Here is a 12,641-nt window from a genome sequence, read left to right on the forward strand (position 1 = left end):
ATAGGTTTTTTTCAAGAGGTTAAGGAAACACAATTTCCTAAGTTGCATTACTGTAATAATTTTTTTTAATTTATGTCTACGGTTTTTTTGTTCATACAGAATGGTTTAGCACCAACATTCTGAATTCCTCATTACCCATTGATGCAACAGTTACATTGTTCTAATCTACAGGCTGACACCTGGAACGCCCTCTGCAATAAAATGCTGTATTCGTGACCCTTATTGCACCAAGCAATCTCAATGATGTATTATGATCCAACACTTACCTCTCTCCAGTTAATTAATGATGAGAGAATTCACCTGTACGGACATCATCCAATAATGCCGACTACATTCCGATCCAATGACTCAAGAACCTTGATGGCGCCCTCGCCTGGCCTATTTTGGTCAGTTGCCGTCCGTAATCATTGCCCTGATGATTGGAATGAGACAATAGGTGTAAATTAATTCATAAATTATTGACCCGATTCAGAGCACGAGGGATGCTTGTCATCAACAACAAATATTATTCTGTGAGTTAACACTTATAATAAAAAGGAAGACCTCATATTTTACTTGTAAAAAGCTTTGGTAACGTTTTAACAAATTGTAATTATTTTTTCTGTCATTAAGCTTGCAGAGAGGACGGCGTATTATAACAAATCCCTCCACCCCTGTGTGCAGCGTGGCACAGCCCAAAGAGCTGACAATCCTGTTAGATTAATCACTGAGGTAGGTGAGATATTCATCCATTCTATCATGATTGCTGCCTGGCTCTCGTCAGTGTGTGCGAAACACGGAGAGAACGCTGTATCGCAAACCATGGAGCAACACTCAAAGAAACGACTCCACGCTTTAACAAGCTCACAGCGTGTAACACTTGGATGTGCTTGGCGAGGGGAACGACGTGTTAATGTATGGATTCGACGTAGTATTTCAGCTGGACTGGTCAAAGAGTTATTATTAAGCAAAGCCGATAGAGATGACAAGAGTAATGTATGTATTGTGAAGATGAATGGACCAAGAGTACAAGGAATATGAGTCAACGAGAATCCATAGTCCATGGGGACTACCTCTTCATTATTAAAAGATAACTTATTTGCAAGCGATTCTTGTGAAATTATGAAAAATAGCATTAAGTATTTAGGTTCATTACACTCTGGGAAAACTGAATTTGTGTATTTTGGAATAAAATTCTCTTTTATTGGATATTTTGAGAGCAGTATGTCTCTGTTTTATTTCACAATGTGTTAAAATACTTTACTTTCAATGCAACTTTACTCTTTGCAAGATGGGATGGGGTATCACAAACTGTTACGGTTTTTGAAAAATCATCAACACCAGATGTATAAATTGTAAAGCAATTTCTTATCCAGCATTTTTCGATAGTTATGGGCTTGGGATTCTGTAAAGGTCTGTTAAACCTAGCCCATCTTAGACAAAAATCCTGCGAAGATTCATAGTATGATTGTTTTTTTCCAAGAAAAACAAAATGCTAACGCAAGTAAAACATTGGGCATCCTGAATAAAATTCTGTCAATTTGCTCACCAGAAATCAATTTACCCCCGTAAGCAAACTGAGTTGCTAAAACAGTTTGTTGCTTTTACATTAATGAGTACAGGGCCCATTTTCATGGCTCTGCTAACCACCAAATTCTGCGCTTACGATCACAACTCCCGCTTATGTGCTTGCGCAGAAATTTTTGTGCTAGCCTTGTAAGCGTAGAATGCCTAGTAACATAGAGTACGCACGCGCAGAAGCCAAAATTCGCCGCTTACCTGTGACATACGCTTGCTGTAAGAACAGAATTCCCTGCTTCCTTAAGCGCCGGTTCTTTGCTTGAAATTGGGCACTGGTAAGACTTGAAAATACATTATACCTGTTTTTATTTGGTCAACTTCTCATTTTAGCATCGCTTTCTGTTGAGATCTTCACAGCATCTCCTTCTTCTGTTTCCTCCTTGTTGTTTCTCATCTCAAGGTTCATGGCCCAGCAGTCTGTATCCTGTTGATAACAAAAGATGGAATCACAATCAATCTTGTTGCATGTCTTCCTTTATGAAATTAAACAAAAAGCTATCTTTTAAATAGTACTCTTGAAATTTCCCAAACACAGAAACAGAAACATGTCATTAAAATCCTGTAAATGGTATTTGGTGGTTAACCAAAATCAACCATCAACAGAAATCTGGTGTCAATTCATTTTAGTTGTTACTTTCTCTTCCAGGAATAATAAACTTTAAAAAATATGTCTGTTTACCAAAAGTAATTCACCAGTAAATAAAAACACTGCAAAATGGTAACTTTATGTATAGAGAAAGATAGTTTACAAAATAAGAAGGAAAGTTGACAACTTCAAATCTTTTGACATAAGCACTAAAAAACATGATACATAGGATTACAGCAAGCATTACCAGTGCTGCTATAATAGTAGAAATAAAGAATTAAGGACATTAAGACCTTTACATTATGAAGTTTAGACAGACCTTGGTACCCCGCAGAGGTCCTGAAACAATATGGACTGTATATCTTAATTTGTGAACTCCTCGTCAGGTGCATGTTTCCCTCCATCCTCTTTTTTAAGTGGAGTATCCTACCCTCAGCTCCCCTTAATTATCTTAAGTACTTTTTTCTAGAAGCCCCCTTACCAAGAATATTGTTGAGTCTTGTATTGAATTTTTATTTTATTTTTGGGGTTGAACAAAGAATTGACTAGAGCGGGATTCGAACCAACGACCTCCGGATTAACGTGCCGGCGCTTTACCAACTGAGCTATCTAGCCCTATATTGGCGGTGTCCCTATTTTGTCAATTATCTTTGTTCGGAGGTGCCAGTCAGAAGCCATACAACCGTTAACTGCCGTGTAGCCAGGGATCACACCCAAATTACGATACAACCTGGGAAGCGGCAGCTAGGGGATCACCTTAAGGGGATGCGACTTTTTGTTTCAGATATCAATATAAACCACAAGGGAAACTGACTGGGTAAATTTGTCCAGTCAGTTTTCCTTGTGGTTTATATTGATATCTGGAAAAAAAATTGAAAATAATTATAGAGCAACATGTCCACAACGGACATCACACTAGATCAAACCAGTCCTGGGTTGCCATCCAAAACAAGTGTGTATCCGAGTTTTCCCTCATACGAACCAAATACAATAACATTTTAATTTTATACCACAATAGAGAATAATTTGTCCTGAGTTGTCATCAGAAATAAACAAAAACAAAAGGGAGTCTGTGGTTAACATCCACTACAAGTATCTGTATAGATCTGTGTGTGTGTGTGTGTGTCAAAGTAGTCAAAAAGCAATATAAAAACTAGACAGCCATAGCAATTTAGCCTGGAGTCACTCTCCAAACTAGTGGAAACAGAAAACAATGCTGATGGTCGACCCTAAAATGCGAGCTAAATGTGCAATAAAGCATGAACGGAACTGGCCAAGGTTATCAAATCAGGAATTTGTATGAGCCTTATGCTTCCAATTCAGCCTCAACGAAACAAGACGCAGGAAAAATCAATAGAGTTCTATGAGGAACATACACCTTGTTTCTCAGCCCTCGCTTAGATCGTCAAAATGAAAAATCAATTCTTTAATATTTTGTCCTACTTCCATGAAAGTCTCTGAAAAGGAGGGAAATTCACCTCGCTACAAAAGCAAACTTGTAATTGACCTACTTCCCACAGAAATTTGTTATTGGGATGTGTCCATTGGGACTCTTGTTATTTACACACACAGAAGAAGATGCACTTAAACTAAAAGAAACAATCAGTAACATCCAAAGACACCAATCGTCGAGTTTGACTTTCATAGGAGAATGGCATCGGTTAGAGATAGGAAATTTCTGACAACAATTTGGGGGAGATACATATTAATTGTGTAAAGCCTTAGTATAAATATTTAAATAATAATAAAAAATATTGCAGAGATGAATTCTGAGACCCAATTAGGTAGCACCTTATAAGGGTTTACAGGGTGCTACGGGGCACACACCAGCCACAGCCAGGAACACCGGGGTTAACCCCTTCTCTTTTCGATTAAGTGCACTGGGTTCTTTTACATTGCTTCGTCCCATTCGAAGGACGAAGCAATGATTTAAGTGTCTTGCTTAAGGACACAAGTGTCATGGCTGATCTCTTCATTATATATCCCCCCTCCTCCAATCAAAATAAATAAATAAGTAAATAAACTATCACAAAAAAAGTAAATGAATAAAAATAAAATATTTAATTAATTAATGAAATAAAGAACTGATAAAAAATAATAATAATATAAAAATAATAAAAAGAGTTCGGTAAGTTTCATTTTTGCAAATTTTCTACAACACAAACCCTCTTGCACAATCCACATCGCTTAAGAAGTTTGCATTTAAAAATATTGATTAGCAAAGATGGGTTTCAAACCAAATATTCCGCTTAGATTCTGCAAATATTCTTGACATATTCTGCTGAATAGCTGTATGTAATAGAGCACCGGTCTGCAACAAAACCACAATGGTTTGTGTTTACAGTGAAATACAACGCCAACGAGTTTCACCCAAAGTGTTTGAAATTCAGTTTCTGCAAACTATAGCATGTTTGAAAAAATCTACCTCAGACTTCAAAATTGGCAATGCATGTCGAAGATATGAACAGTCCTCAAGAGCCTCAGACACCAAACTAAAGAAGCACATCATATTGACCCAAGACTTTTCTCCCACCCCACTCTTATTCCATACCAATTCTTAACCTTCCCCTTTCTCCTTCGTGATTCTGTAGTCTCCGTCATCTCAGGCAATATCGAGGCATCTCTTAATTCACTCATTTCCCAAAGGCAAATCTAATTACTTAATTTATCCAAGCAAAATGTCAGAAGCAACCCATTGGATGGTCCTAAGCGAGGACATAACGGGGAGCACACTCTCGCTATAAGGATGTTTGCCTCTATGCAAACAAATTTGCGAGGGAAAAGATCAAATCAAATTTTCCACTAAAAGGTGTCCTTCGAAGCATTACTTGCAACTGCGTCTAAGAGGGTAGCATAAGAGAAGCATAATGGTAACTTTCTTCTCTTAAATAAGAATAATACAAAAAGCAACAACAGTGGCCTGAGAAAAAAAAGTGACTGGAGATGTTTACTTAATAATATGCTGTGGTGAAACTGAACCATAACTTTAGAACACTGAAGTTTTAAAAACTATTCATAAATACCCTGGACAGTTACGCTAATCCTATTAGTGGAGAGCGTGTCACATGGGGGTGTTTAAATGGTTGATAAAGACACAGCACCGGCTGGCTTCGCGTGTTGGGCGCGAAAGCTATTGTACGCCAATTTAAATTACGCGGAACGCAATTCATAGCTATTAGTAACAGCGCGTAATATGTGTGTAAACACGCGTATACACACCGACTGACGCGCACAAAAATTTATGAAAATTCGCAAACTTTGAAAAATTCTCAAAAGAAACAGCGTCACATTGTCTATAATCAGACCAGGAACAGGGGCAAACTGCTTGTCTTTACAATAAGTGCACTAGGTTCTTTTACATACATTACACAACACAGCTTTTCGTCGGACCCGAAGGATGCAGCAATAATGGTTAAGTGTCTTGCTTAAGGACACAAGTGTAACGACTAGGACTCAAACCCACACTATATTGATTAGAAACACCAGAGCTTGAGTTCACACCACTATACAGAAGTTTTACTTGGCAAGTTAAAGTTTCTCATCCTGCCTTATAAGTATGACACTGTGAGACCTAAAGGTGTTTTGAAGATGGTCAGTGCTAACTGAGGATAAAAAAGAAATACACAAGGTGGGAAATAATGCCCAAATTCAGTACACAACTGGGCAATAATAATGTAGTGAGGGTATGTAAATCACACTTTATTGAAATTGTAGAACCTGTCACAATGCGGTCTTCCCAAATGAAAACAAATGAGGCTTCATCATCATCGCTGGCCCATTTCTCGTCAATGCTAATATTGATACTTCGGGAGACCGAGACGTTCACTACGGTCGTACCGATCGCATTACAAACAAGACAATGTGTGTTTTGTACATGTAGTCTGATGCTTCACATGATTGAAAGTTTTCCCTTGACGTGTTTTTTATCCAATTTGCCCCTTTCCTCCTCTGGTCTTCCCTTTTTTTTCTTGTTCAACCTCTCAGTACCTCAAAGACTTTAAGAGCAATTCAACTCAGCCATGTTAACCGACCAGGCAATCACTCACCATGATAAGATGTCGGTAAATATAAACACTGTTTAAAAATAAGGTTGCATGTGTGTGTTTTTTTTTACAAATCATCAGTAAAACGATGACATTTCTTTTCCTGTTTTGTACAAACCACCATCTATAGAGACAGTATCATAGATAACCATGACTGCATCTACCAACAATTTAACAAAAACTTAAATAAGTTCCAAATGTTGGCCTCAAAATCAATGTTTCACTTTGACTTTTTGCTATAAACCTATCCTGAAAAGCATCCAAGATCTTGGTTCTTTAAAGAAACAACTTTGTCCAATTAAACACTGCCATGTTCACAATTGATTAGTAAGGTATTTTAGTTGTGTCAAAGTTTTCAACAAGAAAATCTGAAGTTTGTTGGTTATCAATCTAAGCCAATCAATGCCAGCGCACAAGAAAACACCCTGTTCAATTTTCTCCATTTGAGAAATCATGTATGCATTTCTGCTTGACTCAATCATAACACTTGCTCTAGCAAGGCTAGCTCTGTACCCACATACTCTCTCACCATCTTCTGCGTCCCTCGCCCCGGTAATTGCAATATTGATGCTTATCATTTCTAGCGAACCTCTCTATTATATGATTCCTGCAAATACACATCGGGACCTAAAATGACACTGTGTGTGCACGCTTGGACGGCTCCAGCCCGCTGCCTCCAGCCAATCAAACATTGCCGGCACGATCTTCGCCTTGTAATCAAGGACTTTTCCTCCGCGTTGATAATCCGTTTAGGAAATTGAACTACAGTCCTGCACTCATCCCTGCAGTCACAATTATTACCCCAGCGCTGTCTCTCAGATGGGGGACAAAAGCGCGTAATTACTCAACTCTCTCTGCTATTAATCATTATTGAACTGCACTGGAGTCCTCTGCATACAATGGATCTGCCCGGTTACCCAGGCAACCCTAAATGATAGAAAAATCCCACCTCCTCCCCTGCAAAATTTTTAAAAAGCTTGTCTAGCTGAGTCTACTTGTGTAGTTATGTCAGTAGTTGATAGCAGAGCAGAAAATTGTGAGGGGTTTCAGTGTTCGCCACTTATTGATCGCCATTACAGCATTTGTGTTCTTATGAACAATAAGTCTGGTAGTAGAATATTTTGACAGCGAGTTGCAGCGCTTGGAAAATTATCTCTCGCACTCGAGACCGACCTATCAAAGGTCGGTTACTTGTATCAGCAGTTGTATAATCAGCTGAAAACAGCTCAACATTATACCCTATACTTGTGATCTACAGATTGGAGCGGGGAAGAGGGGGATAGGTTGGTAACCTCCAATCTGCTCACTGTGCAAAGCCTATTAGCACAGCAGTGCAGGGGGGTAAAACACGGAAGGGTAGTCCAATGACACTATGAATGCTGCCAGCATTTTAGCTCCTCGGACAATTAATGCAGGGACATGTACACTACGCTCCTATGGGGCATTTTCTCTCTCAGCAACACTACACGCTTACTATCTTCAACAAAAAAAATCAATTCAGTTATGAAAGACCCCGGCGTGGCTGTCATACAAGGGGGGTATTGGTTTACAACAAGTGGAAGATAGTAATTACACGCTCTTCCGCAGAAAATCTGAGTTGAACAGAAGACAGGAGGGAAGTTGGAGGAAGGGGATGGTACATGTATTCGGGATAAATAACCGCAGCAGCAAAGGTGTTATCACTTAAATGACAAATTTGCTTCCTAGATTGGGTTATATCATCTGGCCTTGGTGGTCACCCATGTAATCAAACTGAGACAATGTGACAGTGAATGTCAGTGTAGAAACATTTACCACGCTGTGCCCACCATCATTAGATGTAATAAAATAAAGGGGTCTGATTACTTCTACTCCAAGACTTAGGCAGTGTCCAAAATGGCTGCTACAACTTTGGCAACTGCTAGATTTCCACGTCATCAAGTATTGGTTAGCCTTTAATAACACCCTTATAGCAACAGCCGTAGCCGTAGCTGTTGCCACCATATCGGATATAGCCTCACTTCAATTCCATGGAGTTAAACAAAAAACACAAGATGGCTAAACTATGATAAACATGTATTCAGCAAAATCACAAATCACAAGATAACATTTCTTTTAAAGGCAGTGGACACTATTGGTAATTACTCAAAATAATTATTAGCATACATGTAAAACCTTTCTTGGTGACGAGCAATTAGGAGAGGTTGATGGTATAAAACATTGTGAGAAACGGCTCCCTCTGTAGTGCAATAGTTTTTGAGAAAGAAGTAACTTTCCACGAATTTGATTTCGAGATCTCAGATTTAGAACTTGAGGTCTCGAAATCAACCATCTAAACGTACACAACTTCGCGTGACAAGGGTGTTTTTCTTTCATTATTAGTTCGATGACCGATTGAGCTCAAATTTTCACAGGTTTGTTATTTTGTGCATATGTTGCGAAACACCAACTGTGAAGGCTAGTCTTTGACAATTACCAATAGTGTCCACTGCCTTTAATCATGCCGAATAATCATAAACATTTCTATTTTCAAACAAGATTTTCTAACAGAAATGAAACTGTAATGGTTTCAGTTTCCATTCTTGTATAATAATATGACCCAGTTGAACAAGGTTCTATTTCTACCTCAATGGTTAAAGTATACAGAAAAAGGATGTGCAACTAAACCAAAATGAAGACCAATACAATTTTAATGACAGCCTAAAAATCATTGCAAGTGTATCCTTTTGGTTGACGCCCTTACATTTACACCAATGATTGATAAATAACACTCAACAGTGAAGGAGTCCTGAGGAAAAACAAAAGCCATATGGGATTTGAACCAATAACCCCTGCATTCTCAAGAAGATGTCTCAACCACTAGACCACCGCAGCGAGCCTGGTGATGAAAAGCCAGTAGAGAGAGGCAGGGCAAGACTTTGCTCAACTCCCTAAAGAGAACCAGGAATAGCTCATGCTGAACCCAACCCAGTGAAAACAAGTAATACTCTCTAACATCTACTCCCATTCCCCTCCAGCCTAACTGCAAAGAACTTCTGAAAAATACAAATGCAGGCCTAATAATACGCAGAATCAGTTGGAAAGGCCAAGTTTCATACCAATTACCTTATTATTTCTTATTATTTGCTATTCATAAATACCTAAGACAGTTTATCCATTCTGATTGGTCGAGAGGGCATCACGTGGGGGTGTTTGAACGGATGATATAACACCAGTAAAAAGTGTTGAAACATGGGCGTGACACGCGAGCTTGCACCTGTGCTTATAAAACAGTTTCTTCATTCCTGTTGGGTGAGAGCAACGGCTGGAACAGTTGTGCCACATCACGCGCGATGCGCGACGCGCACAGCAAATCTCCTTACACGAAGTTGTTTACCCGAGGGCCTTACCATTTCATAGCTGGAGGGGTGTTGTGTTGAAAGAAATCATTGAACGATTATAATTTTTGCATTTATTTTACTTTTTGACCAAAAAGTGTTGATGTTTTTTGACCGAAAAGGTGTTTATGAATGGGAATCAAAGTGTGTTGAATCGGTTTTCAAGTGGTTTAAACCCGCCGAGGCCTGGTTCTTGATAATTTACCTCAACTTCGTCTCGATAAAATTATTAAGAACCAGGCCTTGGCGGGTTTAAACCACTAGTTGAAAACCTCTTCACCACACATTGATTCCCTTATTATATGCCTTGCATATAAACCAAGTAAACAGACGAACGAGTTAACAATTACTAGACTCAAGTTGGTTTCCTGTCACCAGAGACCAATTTCATAGAGCTGCTTAAGCAGAAAATATTGCTAAAAACTGTTTTCTTGCTTAGCTAAACTAAGCAGAATACCAGTCAGAGATGGTATTTTGGCTGGAACCTTATTCTGGTAAGCTCAGTTTTGTGGTGGCTTGGCTCCTTTTAAACTGAAAGAGCTCTATGACAGGTTTACAGCTTGGTTCCAACTTGAGTCACAAGTGAACTGTTCTCTGTTGATTCTGTAATGGGGTTTCAAAAAAACACTTTTTTAATTTCAAGCATTTCTTTCAATCCATCAATTGTTATGAACACTATGTCCTTGAAAAAAAGTTTTATTAGGGCCTATTTTATTACCAGCTTGTTTTATTGTCAGAAAATTAAATGGTTACCCTGTTAATTTGGAAAACTGGATGGCTAATTATTTTGCTCACACAAGGTCAGAAATTGTTTTCTTTCTGATAGCAATGTGACTAAAATTATTCCTGTAATTTGTTTTCCTCTTTCTAAATTTTATTTGGAAAGTTTATATTGTTTTCTTTTGCTTAGCAGCATTTAACTCAATTCTTCAACAAGAGAAAATAACTGATGAGACTTTTTTTCAGAGAGTAATCTGGGCTGGATATAGATCCGGGCCAAATCTTTCAGAGTTCAATCTTATGTATCTCTCTGGGACTGCAACCTTACACCACCCGTTCTCCCAATCCATTTTTCGTCCGATTGTAAGTCACTTTTCATCAATGAGTATTAGATCCACAAGGGTCCAAAACTAATAACATCACGACTGCACAACTTTTTGAAGGGATTATCTTCCCCCGTTTTTTAATTTTCCGTAATGGAACATCATTAAGCGCCGACTGAATCTGCTCCAGGCCAATAAACTAGTGTCCCCCTCAGTTCATCTGGCAAGGTCCCAAACATCCAAATTGCCAATTACGCACTAGTCCAGCCATGAATATTCAAAATAATATTTCCACTGATGAAACAAAAATCTATTGGCTGATACTGTATTTCACCACAGGGGTAAAGCAAAGAAGACAACTCTTGGAGTAATAAAGAAGCTTCATGGATCTATCAACAAACATCCCAACCCCCCCCCCCCCTCTTTTCCCCCTCACCTTTCTAATCACACAAAAAAACAGAAAATGCGTTTTTTCTGTCCGATCAGGTGAAGTCATAAATAGGGGCGAAAAAATCAAGAATATTTCATCAACTGTTAGAACCCCGGGAGCAATCCAGTACTAATTACATTTGCTTTTGTGTCCGCAAGCTGCATTTAGACACAGCGGTAAATATGAACTGACAAGCGCACTCCGGAAAAATTTGCATTTTGTTGAAGATAGTGAGGAAGAATCTTTGACCGCACATTTTCTCAATTTTGGTGGAATATGCCTTGAGCAAAATCATGAGGAAAGAGTTATTATTATAATAAAGGAACATTTCAAGGACTAAAGTAAAGGCTTTTCAAGATATTAGGATAGCTAGAGTTCACTTTGCAGGTACATCTTGAGTGTTGCATTTCTTAAGAGGAATCTACTTTTAAGATAAGTTCAGTATTTGTATTTTGCCTGTTTAATTGATTAGATTCAACATGAAAGCTTGCTGATTACAAAGTTGTACCATCCTCCAGATAAATCTTTCCTGCTATATTATTTTTCCATATTCCATGGGCTCAAGCGGTATCTTCAAGAAATCTTGGCGCATAGCTTAAAAATAGCGCAAAACTCAGAGTTAGAAAACTGCACCATCGGAGGGTGTAATTTGGGCCGTGCAATTATAGGTTTATATCACACCTGTTGTTGCTATAGATTGACCAATCAGAATCGAGGTTTAAAGTATGTTTGGAGACAAAAGTTAATTTAACGACACAACAGATAAAAATCGTTCGGTGCTGCTAAAACATATATGATTCAAACTTCCTCTAGCCATCGGGCAATCTCGGTGGTCTAGTTGGTAAGACCACTGCTCTAGAACTGCAAGGGTTGTGGGTTTGAATCCCACCCGAGTAACATACCTGTGATTTTTTTTCACAGGACTCGGGAAAGTACTGAGTATACAGTGCTAACACACATCGGTGTAAGGGTAAACCAAAATTACCACGACAGATAACCATTACCTACTTCTATTGTACCAAAGTAAGGAAAATTCTGCAAGAATTTTTTTTTACCCAAAAGTGATATTTTGTTTTATTAACCAATCTTTTTTTTTTTTTTTTTTTTTGATAAAACAACTTGGAAATAAGATGGCTCAATAAATGTTCAGTCTTCAGTACTAATGTACACTAGAGAGTATTCATCCACTGCTGAGGGCAGCCTACTTTGCTCATTCCATTCTGTCCAGTCTCACCACAAAGTAACAAAGCACAGACGTAATTAAAATGGTTCTAAGCCAGACTACCATCTCAAGCAATAAGCCCAGTGTAACAAGATTCAACCGAATTATAGCCACTGATCCTCTCAGACAATCATATCTGGAAATTGTGAGAAATCACAAAAGCCAATTTTCAAGACATGGGGGCAGGATTAAGGTCATTAGTGGTGTTGCACAGGGTAGTGGATACTTGTTTATGTAGTGGATTAAATTTTGATTAATCTCTAAGGCAATCGGTACTAATCAGTGATTTAATGCCAGAGATATCAGGGGACTTAGAGAAGCTTAAGCTTCAGCCAACCAGTGGAAATTACATGCAGGGAAAGATTGAATACTGCCCAGGCCCCCACACAGATTTCTGAAAT

The 12,641-nt window shown here is 38.5% G+C and overlaps 1 long non-coding RNA gene across 1 annotated transcript in view; it reads right to left on the bottom strand.

Moving 5' to 3' along the window:
• Positions 1-12,641, bottom strand: part of LOC139952245 (uncharacterized) — a 186,496-nt gene that overhangs the window by 151,558 nt on the left and 22,297 nt on the right. Inside the window, exons 3-4 of the long non-coding RNA XR_011787877.1 lie at positions 1,860-1,984; positions 267-412 (exon numbers count right to left, since the gene is read on the bottom strand). This is a non-coding gene — a long non-coding RNA (uncharacterized lncRNA). The remainder of the gene's footprint in view (positions 1-266; positions 413-1,859; positions 1,985-12,641) is intronic.

The sequence above is a fragment of the Asterias amurensis genome, chromosome 20 (assembly GCF_032118995.1).
Source record: "Asterias amurensis chromosome 20, ASM3211899v1".
Lineage (NCBI taxonomy): Eukaryota > Metazoa > Echinodermata > Asteroidea > Forcipulatida > Asteriidae > Asterias > Asterias amurensis.